General features: G+C 47.5%; 1 long non-coding RNA gene across 1 annotated transcript in view; it reads left to right on the top strand.

The window, feature by feature from the left end:
- Positions 1 to 8,417: 8,417 nt before the first annotated feature.
- Positions 8,418 to 14,665, top strand: part of LOC129461624 (uncharacterized) — a 66,715-nt gene continuing 60,467 nt past the window's right edge. The window contains exon 1 of the long non-coding RNA XR_008650624.2: positions 8,418 to 9,118. This is a non-coding gene — a long non-coding RNA (uncharacterized lncRNA). The remainder of the gene's footprint in view (positions 9,119 to 14,665) is intronic.

Consider the following 14,665-nt stretch of genomic DNA (forward strand, 5'->3'; position numbering starts at 1 on the left):
TGAGCAATACTGATGGAGGTGGGAGATCTCCCTGGACTTTTTCATGGAGGTTGTTTGCAGACGTCAGCAGCTTGGCAAGCCAGGACCTCAGCTCAAGAGGAGGTGTTACTGCCTTGTGCAATTGTCTCTTCGGGGAATGTCCTCGGTGGGGTGGGCAGGTGTGCCTGATGTGGCTGTGGCATTGAACCTGCCTCCAGAGGGCGGTCACTCTGCTCTAGGACTTTATTGCTTGGTCTTTTCTCACTCAAAGTCTTTTGCCAGAAGAAGGCAGGGAGGAGCAAGTCAGTATGCCCAGAGCCTGCCCAAGTTGGGGATGATGTTTGCTCAATTCTGTGCAACCCCAGCTGTTGCTCCAGGTGCTAAGTTAGACACTTGGTAATTAGCAGGACTAATTGATTTAATCATGTTTGTGCTGTTTTTCTTCTCCCAGTTGTTCTTCTTGTCCTGATCCTTCAGGTTTTCCTGGATTCACTCCCAGGTGCGTTGGAAGGTAGTGTTGAAGGAGAATGGATACTCCTGATGCCAGAGATTAGAGCAAGCTCTGGCTTGGTGGTGGTGGGGGTTGTGAGGATACTGGTCTCCTCCATATTGTAGATTGGAGTTTCTCAGCCTCGGCACTATGGGCATTTTGAGCTAGACAATTCTCTTTGGCGGGGGGATGTGTAGCAGCACCCCTGGTCTCTATGCAGTGGATGCCAGTAGCGTACACCTTCCCCATTGTGACAACTAAAAATGTCTCCAGATGCTGCCAAACGCTCGTTGGAGAGGGGGTCAAAATTTCTCCGTTGAGAACCCCTCTTCTAGATCATAATGACCACTGATATTTAACTTAGACATTTTGGATGAAAAATACTCTTCAAAGTCCATGCAGTGGGCTGGGATGATGAATGCCCTTCTTCTTTTCTTTTTCTTTCTTTCTTTTTTTTTTTTTGAGACAGAGTGTCATTCTGTCACCCAGGCTGGCGTACAGTGACACGATCTCAACTCACTGCAAAGTCTGCCTCCTGGGCTCAAGCCATCCTTCCATCCCAGCCTCCCAAGTAGCTGGGACTATGGGGACATGCCACCACATCTGGCTAATTTTTGTATTTCTGGTAGAGAGGGGGGTTTCACTACGTGTCCCAGGCTGTTCTCGAACTCCTGAGCTCAAGCAATCTGCCTGCCTCAGCCTCCCAAAGTGTTGGGATTGCAGGTGTGAGCCACTGTGCCTTGCCCATGAAAGCACTGCCTCTGCTTTTTTTTCTTTTCTTCTTTCTTTCTTTCTTTTTTTTTTTTTTTTTGACAGAGTCTCACTCTGTCGCCCAGTCTGGAGTGCAGTGGCATGATCTTGGCTCACTGCAACCTCTGCCTCCCGGGTTCAAGTGATTCTCCTGCCTCAGCCTCCCGAGTAGCTGAGATTACAGGCACCCACCACCACACCCAGATAATTTTGTATTTTTAGTAGAGACAGGGTTTCACTACGTTGGTCAGGCTAGTCTCAAACTACTGACCTCAGGTGATCCCCCTGCCTCAGCCTCCCAAAGTCCTGGGAGAATGCCTTTCTTAACCACTTCCCATTGCCTTCTTTTGGGCCTGCCATAAACCAAAGCTGAAGGCCAGCGAAGGTGCTGGGTCGGGGGCCAGGATCTGACACCCCATCTCCTCAAACACAGGCTCTTCTCTCAAAACCATACATTCCTTGTGTCAGAAGGGGAAAGAAAAAAAAAAAAAGTTGTGATCTATAGAAGGACAACAGGTGGCAGGGTTAGCGTCACCCGGAAGATAAGCAGAACCAGAAAAGCCACTTCTCTGTGGAAGGTGAAATGAAAGCTGACCTTCCCCGGCTGCTCATTTGGAATCAGTCCAATATGGCAGCCGAGCCCTGGGAGAAGGCTTTGCTGTTTCTCTGTCAGTGGGACCCCTGGGGCTGGCTCTCTCAGCGTTGCTTCTTAAGGGGCCTTGTCAGGTTCTTCGGAGCCTTGGCCTCCTATCCAAAAGTCTTATTTTCATTTGGGGGTCTCCTACAGATGTCAACGTAGTGCTTTGTGTGCAGAAAAAATTCTGCACACAAATTGTCTTTGGCAAATGAATGAAGATTGATATACTCATGGAAAGGATCCAGACAACCTGAGGAGGGTCTGCAATCCAGGGCAGGAGGAAGGGTGGAAGGGAGAGACCGGCTACCCAGAATCATTCACCTACAGCAGTGCTGTCCAAGAGAAATAAAACGCAAGCCACGCAGGTGATTTCAGACGTTCTGGTAGCCACATTGAAAGGAGGACAAAGGAAACAGATGAAGTCAATTTCAGTTATATATTTGATCTCTACCCCAGTATATCCCCAATCTTCCTGCAACATGCAATCCATATAAAAAAATTATTAGGGAGATCATATGCGTTATCGAGAAAATATATGTTATCTAGAAAATCAGGCGTGTATTTCACACTTAACAGCACATCTCAGTTTTAGACTTGCCATGTTTCTAAGGCTCATTGCCCAGAGGCTTCTGTCCTGGACCGTGCTGGTCTAGAGAGGAAGTTTAAATGATTAAATTTTGGAGATGAACTCCTCATGGTAGAATAGGAATGAAAAATGAAGTTAAGGACTTGTGTGGAAAAGATTTCATCCGCAAATGCCCGTGACTGCCCTGACAAGTGCCTGCCAAGGTAGCGCCTCCGTTCCCCCACACAGGGTCTGTTCGCAGGAATCCATTGGCTGCCGCTCTCCCCTCCCCCTGACCCCTTTGTAGTTCCCTCTATTCGCTTTTGTTTCAAACGAATGAGCACACAAAAAAGGGCTCTGCATTCCGCCGGGCAATCTTATTCAAACACGGCATGGTTGCGTTTTTCTCAATTAATCAGCCCGCCCCCCGCCCCCCACCTCACTCCTCTCCTCTCCGGTTTTCTCTGCATCTTAATCAGGGTCCCAGCGGGACTCCAACTTTGGATAGTTTCAGAGGCTGCACAGACACCTGCCCAGGTAAATTCAAAGCAGCCCAGGCCTTTTCAGGTTTCTCTTTCCTCTTAGACTGACAAACACTAGGAGGCTTTTCCTTAGGAGGGACAAACGGACACCTTGGGAGAGGAGGAGTTAACCACGGCGAATAAAGAAGGACTAGAAAACAAAACAGCAGTGAGACAAGCCATCTCCTTTCAAAGGCAAGGACTTTGGAAGTGGCCCTTGGTTTCTCTGAAACGTTTGAGTCCCGCTTTCCCTTCGACATCTCCTTCCCCTGCCCCTGCCAAGGATTGAGAGCTCTGGAAACCTGATTTTGCCTTGGCCTTTGCTTCCGAGGTAGAAGGGCCATTTTGTTCCCTTTGCTGCCTCACCTTGAGGTCTCCAGAATGCTCTGTGATCAGAGTCTTGCGGGCAAACCTGGCCGGGCAGCTGCCCAGGTGGTTATCTGATGGGGCTTCAGAAATGGGTCCTCCCGCTCTCAGCTCTGTACCAACTTCTGCCATTAGATCAGTGGTCTCAACCAGGGGCAGTTATGCCCTGCAGAGGACGTTTGGCAATGTCTGGAAACATTTTTGGTTGTGACAGCTTTGTGGAGAGAGGGGTGCTCTGGGCATCTAGTGGGTAGAGGCCAGGGATGCTGCTAACTATCCTACAGTGCACAGGGCCAGCCCCCTCAACAAAGAATGGTCCACCTTAGAGTGTTAGTTGTACCAAGATGGGGAAACCCTGCATCAGAGCATTTTTCCTTTGAATTTGCAACTTTTTTTTTTTTTTTTTTTTTTTTTCCTCAAAAAGGACCTTCTCTTAGCCTGCAGAGGTCCCTGGGAGGAGTTGGATACACTTAGGCAGATAGATGGTTAAATGACTGCCTTAATTATCAGCTAACGCCTTCCAGGGCCTTGTGGGCAGAGCTGGATCCAGGCTGGGTACCTAAGGGAGAGTTGAGCAACCCAGGAGGGAGAGAACGGGAGCTGAGAGCTCCCAAACTAAATGTCTCAACTCGAATCATTTAAGGGAGGGGATGCGCTTTGCCTGTAAGGGTCTCATTTCGTTCTCTCCAAAGCCTTCCCCTCTATGTGAGCAAAGCTCGGGTTAGGGTCCAGTTTAGGACCTAGTACTTCTATCTCTAAGGCTAGTATAATGAACCAGCCTTTCCTGATGTTGCAAGGTGGTTGCCTTGCAACTTCAAGAGGCAAAAGTGAAAACTTGGAATTTCCCATTGTTCTTAGTAGGGTCAGAAGCAGTCAGCACATTTGCATGGAAGTTCCTATGGAGAAACGGGGGGGGGGGGAAAAAAAGAGAGAGAGATTGAGAGACCAGCCTACTGGTCTACCAGGTCTGAGGTGTGGGTTGGCCTTGAAGTTTACTCAGGGTGGGTGGAGCCCTTTCGCCAGGCCACCTGGTCTCAATTCCATCTTCATACAGGCTTTTGCGGGTACTGTGAGATTCTCACAGCTCACACCAGGCTATACTCTTCAGAAATCCTCATTTCACTTCCAGCAAACTCAGTCAAATGGCCACAGGTGTCTGTCTGGCAGTGGGGATGTGTGTCCTGGATCCATGTGAAGCAACACACAGACCCAGTCCACAGAGACCCTTCTTTCTGAGCACCTGGGGGTTAGGAGCCTGAAGACCACAGCACAATCTTGACTTTGCCTTGTCTCACTCAGAGAACAGTCCCAGAGGAGCCATCTGGGTTACTTGGCCACTGGGGAGTTTGTGCAGAGGGTCTCTGATGAAGTTATGGGCGATCTGGAGTCCATCATGCCTGACAGTCTTCCGCTCCAACCCTCTCCTCCTTGTAGAGTTGTTGCAAAGATTAAAAGGCATTTGGGGCCTGAAGGGAAGAGAGACAACATAATTTTGGGATGCAGAAGGGGAAAAATATCTTGTTGTTGAAAAGAAAAATGTGACTTAGCAGGATACATGCTTGGCTGTTTCTCAGTGTTGTCTGAAAAGGACTTTCAAAAATTCCGTTTGACCTTTGCATCTTTTATTTTAACCATGGATATTGCACTTTTCTCTTTTTAATTTTTTTTTCCTCCTTTCCTTTCCTGGTCTCTGACCCTAAGCAACCTGGGTAGGTATCGTTAAGTAGGAATAATTCTAGACTTGGAGTAACAAGATCTGTCACTAGCGAGCTGTGTGACCTGGCCCAAGTCATTGAACCTCTCTGGGCCCTAGTCCTTTGTTCATAAGGTGAAGTCATACTGACCTAGAAAAGTTGTTAAAAGGACCAAATGGGCTCATGGCAATGAAGGAGCTTTGTGAAGTATGACAAAGAAGTGTTTTATTTTTGTAATTTTTATTTCCATAGGTTATTGGGGAACAAGTGGTGTTTGGTTACATGAGTGAGTTCTTCAGTGGTGATTTGTGAGTTTTTTTGCACCATCACCTGAGCAGTATACACTGCACCCAATTTGTAGTCTTTTATCCCTCATTCCCTTCCTACCCTTTTCCCCTGAGTCCCCAAAGCCCATTGTGTCATTCTTATGTCTTTGTGTCCTCATAGCTTAGCTCCCACTTATGAGTGAGAACATAAGATGTTTGGTTTTCCATTCCTGAGTTACTTCACTTTGAATAATAGTCTCCAATCCCATCCAGGTTGCTGCGAATGCCATTAATTCATACCTTTTTATGGCTGAGTAGTATTCCATCATTCATATATGTATATATATATATGTACACATATATATACACATATATACATATATACATATATATGCACATATATACATATATACATATATATGCACATATATATACGTATATATACATATATACATATATGTGCACATATATACGTATATATACACATATGTGCACATATATACGTATATATACATATATGTGCACATATATATGTATATATACATATATATAAAAGTTTCTTCATCCACTTGTTGATTGATGGACATTTGGGTTGTTTTCACGTTTTTACAATTGTGAATTGTGCTGCTATAAACACGCATGTGCAAGTATCTTTTTCGGATAATGACTTCTTTTCCTCTGGGTAGATACCCAGGAGTAGAATTGCTGGATCAAATGATAGATCTACTTTTAGTTCTTTAAGGAATCTCCATGCTGTTTTCCATCGTGGTTGTACTAGTTTACATTCCCACTAGCAGTGTACAAGTGTTCGCTGTTCACTACATCCACACTAGCATCTATTATGTGTTGATTTTTTTATTATGGCCATTCCTGCAGGAGTAGGGTGGTATTGCACTGTGGTTTTGGTTTGCATTTCCCTGATCATTAGTGATGTTGAGCATTTTTTCATATGTCAAACAAGTGTTTTTTATTATTTGCGTTGAGGGATTTTTTACTCTTTTCCAGAGGAGACCTTCTCATAGTCCAAGGCAGGAATCTTCATCAACAGTCATGTAACATTCAAGCCCTTCTCTCACTTTCTAACCTCTTGCCTCCAGGGCTCAGGGTGATCACTTATTGGAGAAGACAAGTGGGAGGTGGGAGCAAGAAAGGGTAAGCATGTGGGGTTATTGCAGTGGTGTCTGATTATAGATCCTGGTCCCCATTAGTCCCAAAGCTGTATGCAAGGAGCAGAAATCATTTGTGTCTCCCCTTAAGGGAATCCATTCTCCCATCCCCCGTTGGCCACTGTGCACTGCATTCTGATTCTTCACCAGAGGTGGGATAGTTCACTTTAATAAGTTTCTTTCCCCAGTAAAAGCCAGGTGGGGCCTAGGAAATCCCACATCTGCCAGTCCAACCTCTTCAATCTGAAGATAGCTTCCCTCCTTCTCCCAACTTCACTTGTTTCTTTTGTTCCTAAACCATTTTATTCTACCAGTAGCATCCTGCCACCTGGACACGCTGACTTTGCCTTGGAGGAGGCAAAGGCAGAGGCAGGAGAGGGTGAGCAAACAAGGGGAGGAAGAGATTAGAAGGAAGGGAGAGGCATGGCAGCTCATTAAAGAGGAATAAATTTTGCAGAGGGGAAGCGAGAGGTCCCTCCCTCTGTATCTGTAAATCATCTTGTTTTATGGACGGGATGCAAAGTGAAGTGGAGATGGGCTGGCCCTGATAACTAGGGTCATTTCTCCTACTTACGTCTGTCTGAATTTTAGGATGTTCCATCAGAGAACAACTTCAGGCTGGAAACTGCTGGGACTCCTCTCTTTAATTTATTGTCGTCATTATTACTCTAAAATCAGAACCGGACTTACTTAAGGAGGGCACTTTAAGGGTTTCATTAGAAAAACATGACTGGTTTGTTTCTGCTGCCTGTTTTCCCCAGAATACTCTATATCCCAAGCTACTGTCTGGGCACCATGGATACAAGAACTGGATTTGTGTAGGTTGTTTGAAATCACCTCAGTTTTAGAAAAGTTTCATCGGCCGGGCACGGTGGCTCATGCCTGTAATCACAGCACTTTGGGAGGCTGAGGTAGGAGGATCACAAGGTCAGGAGATTGAGACCATCCTGGCTAACAGGGTGAAACACAGTCTCCACTAAAAATACAAAAAATTAGCCGGGTGTGGTGGCACGTGCCTATAATCCCAGCTACTCAGGAGGCTGAGGTAGGAGAATCGCTTGAACCTGGGAGGTGGAGGTTGCAGTGAGCCGAGATCATGCCAGGATGACAGAGTGAGACTCCGTCTCAAAAAAAAAAAAAAAAAAAAAAAAGTTACATCTTATGCTAGAAAGCTTCTTTCAGACCCAAGGGTCACCATAACCTCAGGATCTCAGACCTTGCATCTCTGTCTTGTTAACTGATCTCTCAACCAGAAAGACATTGCTTAGGGGCAGAGTTCACAAACCAACAGCCCAGGCGCCTGGGTATGGGTGTGTTTGTTTTTTACTGATACCTGGCGCTAAAATGGTTTGAGTTAGCTGCCACTTTTGAGATGGTGGATATTTCCTATGAAGTTTTGGATCTCCGATTTTGATTGAAAAAGTGGGCCTGTTGAGGACAGTGAGTCAGGGTTCTCCCTTGGCTATGGACTTTGTGAGTTGCAAAGTGCCTTGGGTTCGTCATGGTTTCTCTCACCTTCTAGTTAATTCTTATGCCCAGCCAGCTTCATTCGTTTCTGTTTGCTACCTGGTTCCTGAAGCTACCTGAAGCTACATTCCTATTTGCTACCTGGTCCTGAAGACCACTGAGTTTGAGACCCCTCTACCTTTGAGGAGGTCTTGAATGATCCACTGAGGAACACGAGGCAGGTGATGGAACCCAGGGTTGGAAACTGGGAGATAACCCCTGGTTTGTGCAGCTTCTTCTCTTCTGTGTGCTGCCAGGGCCTCTCCCTGGGATGTGGCCTTATTTGGCAGGTGTAACTGCATTGGCCAGTTTGGAGGGAGATCTGCCCCCTACTACCTGTGTGACCTTGGGCAAATTGCCTTCTCTCTCTGGTCCTCTCTCATCTCTTGTATAAGGTGAACTGGTTGGAGTACATTGATAGTTTAGTTAAAAAAATTGTAGCCACCTATTTGTGTGGCTATTTTCACATAAGATTTTGTTTACACGAAGGGACAGCAAATTGTAGCCATCCCTTTGTGTAAACAAAATCTTAAGTGAAAATGCAATCTGTGGGACGTCTGAATGGTGCAGCTGAAGGGGGCCGGAGGGTCCTGAGAGGCATGCCCCGGTTCGCTATCCTTCCTGAAAGCCCCCGGGGGAAGCCTCCAGATGACACATGGTAAACCACCAAACTAGATGCTCCCTAAGATAGTATGAGTCTTACCTGATGTGAGCAAAATGGGGGCTCTGTGGCTTGCCAGGTGGTCACTGGTAAATTTCGTAAGGCTTACTCCAGTGGTGACTGGGTGAGGAGAAGGGAAGCGCACTTATATAGACTCATGTATAAATAGATACTTGTAATATACGAGCATCTGCTCTGTGGAAGATGTTTTCTTTCCAGGCCCAGAAGTGTAAGATCCGGTCCCTATCTTCAGGAGGGTGGCAAATATAACACAAAGGAGAGTGTCTGGCTTGTGTCTTCTGGGTTTGTGATCCCCTGACTTCAGTGTGAGAATGTGGCCAGAGCACCTGGGGAAGACAGGGAGAGTTGTCAGAGAGGAGATTTGAGGAGGCCCTGAAGGCTTGCCGGCTGTTAAGGCTGAGCTGTAGTGGGGAAGAAGAGATGGCCAGTTCAGATAGAGGAAGCCTGCTTTGAGCTGAAGACCCGAGTTGGATCTGGACAGGGCTTCCCAGGACCGGTAAGTAGCTGGGTGAGACTGGAGCCATGGGGGTGAAGGAGGAGATGGGGTTGAAATGGTGGGTGGGGCCAAGAAGGGACAGGGTTTCTACAGCTGGCCTGTGAGTGTGGGAGGCTTAGGAAGCTTGTGAGTTAGGAATTGACCTGGCCTGGTCCTCTCCGAGCAGGTTAGGGAGGGACAGATGGCGGTGAGGGCTGGCTGGTGGACTGGAGGAGCAGCAATAAGGGTCCAGACCTCAGCAGTGGCAGAGACAAAGCGGGGATGAAAGCAGGTGCCACTGGGAAGGTAGAATTGACAGCATTGGGTCAGAATGCTTGTGTGGAAAGAGAGGGTGCACCCGAGATGATGTCGGAAGTGTAAACCTGAGCTAGACAAATGGTTATTCTTTCCCTAATTATTTAGCACACACTTCTTGAGTATCTCCCCTGTGCTAAGATCTGGGTGCAGTGAATAAGCTGAGATGGAGAACACAGGAGGGGTTCTGGTGAGTTCCTGGAGTTGCCTGAGTCTTGTGCTTGGGAAAACGTCTACTTGACCTCTAGAGATGGGGATTTGGAGTGAGGTGGAGAGGCCAGGGGTGGTGCTTTGTTTATTTAAACGGTGTTGACCGGGTTCCTGCTGCACATCACGTAATACCAGGTTGTGGGGATAAATGCAGGCATGGAGTCTTGCTGATCAGATATGTGTGAGATAAGCATATGAAGAAATTACAGGACAGTGTCAGCAGTGCTGCAAGACAGGTAGGAGCAAACGATGGAGCTGGACCCAGGGATGGCCAAAGTCTTTGTGCCAAGGGACTGGGGGTGTGTATCCACACCCAGCAAAAGATGGAGTCATGGGCTGGGTCCATAGCGGGAGAGCTGGGAGACTAAGGAGAGATGGATTCCTGGAGAGCACTGTAGTGTTTAGGTGGGTGGAGGCCAGTGGGGATCAGGGGACATGGGAGGCAGTGGGAATGGGGAAGGAAGCCAGGGGTGTGCAGCATGGTGGAAAAGGGGAGGAGGGAAAGAGTTTTACAACGAGGATGAGGACTGATCATAATCATGAATATTCATAACAGACTGGTTGAGTGCAGACTGTGTACCATTCAGTCTTCAAATGCATTCTATGCATCGCTTATTTTAGTTCAGAAGACAGCAATAGTAGGCATTCTTTTTTATACCATTTTGCAGATTGACGCTCAGAGTGGCAAGAAGAGGTGGTCGCTGGCTTCTGAGGTCAATGTTTCTTGCACTTTGGAGACTCATAGTCAAAAGAGTTCTTTTCTGATCTGGGTGGAGGTCATCAGTGTTGGCTGAAGTAGAACCAAAGCAAGCGAGCACCCCTTCTGAGAGTCTTGAACTTAATTGCACCTCCCCTTTTCCAACCGGCCTCCCCAGGCCTTGCCACACAAACAGGGAGAGGTAGGGGAGAGCGCTGTGTTAAAAATGTGCTGTCTGTTTGGTTAGAGGACTTGGACTGTTCAGACAAGCCCTGCTCGCCCTGGCATTTCTCACTGTCGGAGAGGTGACTTGGTCTCTGTGCCTTTGGTCTCAGTGGGAGGAGGCGGGGAGGTGGAGTCCTGCAGGTGTGGTCGCCGGCCAGGGTTTTATATGTTTTGCTGCCGAGGAGAGAAAGCACACACAGTTCAGGGCTAATGACAGGGCACTGCAGGTAGGAACATGACTGAGCCCTACAGCTTGCACATGTGTGGTTGGGCAAAAGACAATCGCAGATGTTCCTGGAATTCCCAAACCGGATACAAAATCGCTAGCAGGATGCAGAGAAAGAGGAATGAGCCAAGTGTTTTACATAATGAGAAGCTTGCCTCCCGCCTGGTCTCTCTCTCTCTCCCTCTTTCCCTCTCCCTCTCTCCCTCTCTCCCTCCCTCCCTCCCTCCCTCTCAGTGCCGTGGCGGGTCGGGCCTCCTTTTCCTGAAATCCCAAGGATTAGGAAACCAGTGTGTGTGTCTGGAGGGCGGAGGGCGGCTCCAGCAGACGGCCTTGTCTTGCTTTGGTCGGTTTATATCCAGGATCCGTGCCTTTCCACTGGGTGTGGTGGGCCCAGAGGCAGCCAAGGAGTGTGCTCTTCTGTCCAGATGCGCCTTGGTGCCCAGAATGGAAAAGAAATCAGGCATCGGGCCTAAGAGGAACTGAAAGCAGCCACCCAACTCTTTCCCAGGGCCCTCATTTTGAATAGAATTCTCTCTGGGTGGCAGCAGACTCAGCTCTGGGGCATTTTGCCTCCAGCCTGGACCTCGGAGGCTGACAGTGGGGAGGGCTGGGCCTAGAGGAAGAGCAGAAATGGGGAATATTTGGAAGCGGAGGCTGCTGGACGCAGAGGCCTCCTGTTGGGGGTAGTACGTGGAAACAGAACCCTGCTTCTGGGCATCCTGGGGTAGTACTCACAGGGGCAGGGGGCCCAGGCATCTGCCAGAGCCAAAAATAATGAGCCAAGGTTCACATCCCTGCAGTTGGCTTCTCAATCACAGTTCCTTCTATCACCCCCAGTACAGTACCTTCTATGACCCCCAGTACAAGGTGGCCCTTAACCATTTGTCAAATGCATCCACTCTCCTCCCTCTCCCCAGTTCTAAAGGGTTCTTGGAGTCCATCTGAGCTGTTTCACTTGAGCGAAATGTTTAGGAGGAGTTGGGCAGGAAGACTACTCCTTCATGGTGGCGTTGATGGAAGGTTTTTCTGAACAAGTGATATAAATCCCATGGGGTGGCTCCCCAGACACCTCCTTCTCATCACCTCCTTAACATACGGGAATCTGTGTTTTTAGGGATGCTGAACCCGTGCATCCTGTATCTCTGTCTGGAATTGCACTTCAGGTTCCAATCCTTGCTACAGTGAACCTGGTGAGTTAATTGTCTTCTCATCAGTTTCAGTGACTACCTCTACAAAACACAGAGAAAATATTTACCTATCTCATATGTTAATATGAGGATGAAAAGCTGTTTTTCCAACAAAAAAGCTGTTTTTCCATGTCAAGTTCTTTCATGGAACAAGTGCTCAATACATGGGAGCTATTATCATGATTATCATATTTCTTTTCAAAAGAAAGAGCTCTCTCAGGGTTTCCATTTAAATATTTGATTCTAGACCAGGGGTTGGCTAACTACAGCCTGTGGGCCAAGACCAACCTGCCACCTGTTATCGTACAGCTCGTGAGCTAAGAATCATTTCCACATTAAAAGTTAAAATCATAAAAAGGAATATTTTGTGACATGTGAAAATTATATGAAATGTAAATTTCTGGGTCTATAAATAAAGTTTTATTGGGACTCAGCTATACCTATTCATTTGCATATTGTCTATGGGTGCTTCATGCCACAATGGCAGAGTTGAGTAGCTCCGATGGAGATGTCACGGCCCACAAAGTTGAAAATGTTTACTCTCTGGTCCTTTATGGAAAAAGCTTGCCAGTCCCTATTCTAGATGACTGATTATTAAACAGGGAGGGTAGGAGTAGGTACCTAGAACAAAAATTGCTGGGCTTAATGCTGATTGGAATAGAGCTCACTAACAGTTGGAAAAGAAGAAAATGCAAGTATCTTTGGTATTTTAAAATAAGAGAAGTGAAAAGGAAACAGGGACTGAGTTTTTGAGAATCCTGTACTGATGATGATGTCATTTTTTCAGAAGTAATCTCTAAGTTTCAGTACACAGGCTGTAGGTATTTGCAGAGGGTGTGTGTTCTAAGATTCCCTTAAGCAGGGAACTCCCTAGGCTGTTGAATGGGTCAGGGTGGGGGTTGACAGTGGGGAGTGGAAGGGGGAGGCTTGACTCATGTCCACCCTCCTCATCCCTCTGCCTTTCCACAAGCGGGAGGCACTTGTAGAAACAGAGCATTGCTTAGGAAGCTCAAGTTTTATTTCACCTGTTGGGTGTATTTGTCTGTTTATACTCTGCCTCATTGCACTTTCTTCTAGAAAGGATTTAAGGCAGCCAGGACCCTTCAGTGACTAAAATCCCAGATCCTAGAAGAAGCAATGCCTAGGGGCTGTGTTTGAGGGGAGTATGCAGAGTGAGGTGTCACTGATGATTTCAAAGAGGAGACCCTGGAGCTGAACTGTTTTTCAACGGAGGGAACATTCTTTTCTTGCCTTTATCTCTTTGTCCCCTGTCACCCCCGATCTCTGCTCCCACTCCCAACTCCTCAAAGGGCAAATTGTGTTGCCTTGGGTCTCATGGAGGAGAGAAGGCAGGGACAGATAAGAGTCCGCCCGAAGCAAATGCCGATCCTTGCAAAGTGCCCAGCAAGCTGGGAGCAGCAGTGAGCTGGGTTGAGGGGCAGCCATAGGAACAAGCGCAGGGAGAAGGCTGAGTAATGGACGGGAGGCACAGTGGGCGACAAGGCTGAGAGCACAATTTATGAGTCACCCCGAGCAGCTGCTCTTTGCCCCAGGGGAGCAACTCACACATTCCCAAGGGAGCCAGTGCCTGGGAGATGTGATGTCGTTGTCACTGGGAGAGGAGTTTCAACCATGTATGGCTTCGGAGGAGCTTGTTCCCATGGGTAACACCCAAGATTCTCAGGATGCAAAATCCCAGCCAAAAGGAGATGGGGCTCTAAGACTTCTTGTGCATGCTTGTATGTATGTGTGCATGTGTGTGCATGTGTGCATATGTGTGTGTGTGCATGTGTGTGAAAGAATGTGTCTCCTCCATGCTGAGACCTCATTATTAACTGCTGATCTGTGCATCCAGGGTGGTAAGAACCCTCATCGTTCATGGGGGAGGCGGTGGCTCTGTGACTAATAGCCCACCAGTCCATAGCCATCCCGACATTTTTCTCAAGGATGCTCCCTCCGCAAAATCCTGCTCCAAACCCATGATTTGCATGAAACATTCCCTGTTCAACCACGACGGCTCCTCATCTGGCATATACATTCGGATCATGGTTAGAGGGGGCTGGCCACCTCTGATTGAGTTCAGAAAGGCGAGGCCAGCCCTGTGCCGCCCACTGACTCTCTCCCAGGCATCAGCCTTAAAGTTCTGGCAACTATTCCTAGCTAAATGCGGTGCATCAGGCCTTCTTACTGCATGGATACTTAACAGGGGAAGGAAGAGAGCTCACTCACAGCCTCTCACTGCTGCAGTTTGTTTTATAAACTTGATAGGCACACAGCAAACCCAATGACCAGATACAATGGAAGCAGCCTTTCCCTTTGTACTGTCACCAGCCATGGCTTTTTAAAACCGTTGTTTTTCCTCACCTGGGAAGCCCTTGGCCTGTCCCTTACTTCCTTGATAAGCCAGGCAAGGACATGAAAATCTTTAAAATATTGTATCTCTGTGGATAACTGAGCCCAAGAAGAGGAGGGATCTAGCGTATGCCTCCTTAACAATGAAATGAAAAACACAGAGCACTGAGACCAGGTTTAAATGACGGTCAGTGGGTAACACTTGAATTGGGGACACGATTTGGTTGGGGAAGCTTGTCTATCCATGGTGTTTTCTGGATAGCTGTTTTCCAGCACACACTAGTATACAACACTTATTTAAAACAGGCCGAGTGCAGTGGCTCACACCTATAACCCCAGTGCTTTGGAAGGCCGAG

The sequence above is a fragment of the Symphalangus syndactylus genome, chromosome 14 (genome assembly GCF_028878055.3).
Source record: "Symphalangus syndactylus isolate Jambi chromosome 14, NHGRI_mSymSyn1-v2.1_pri, whole genome shotgun sequence".
Lineage (NCBI taxonomy): Eukaryota > Metazoa > Chordata > Mammalia > Primates > Hylobatidae > Symphalangus > Symphalangus syndactylus.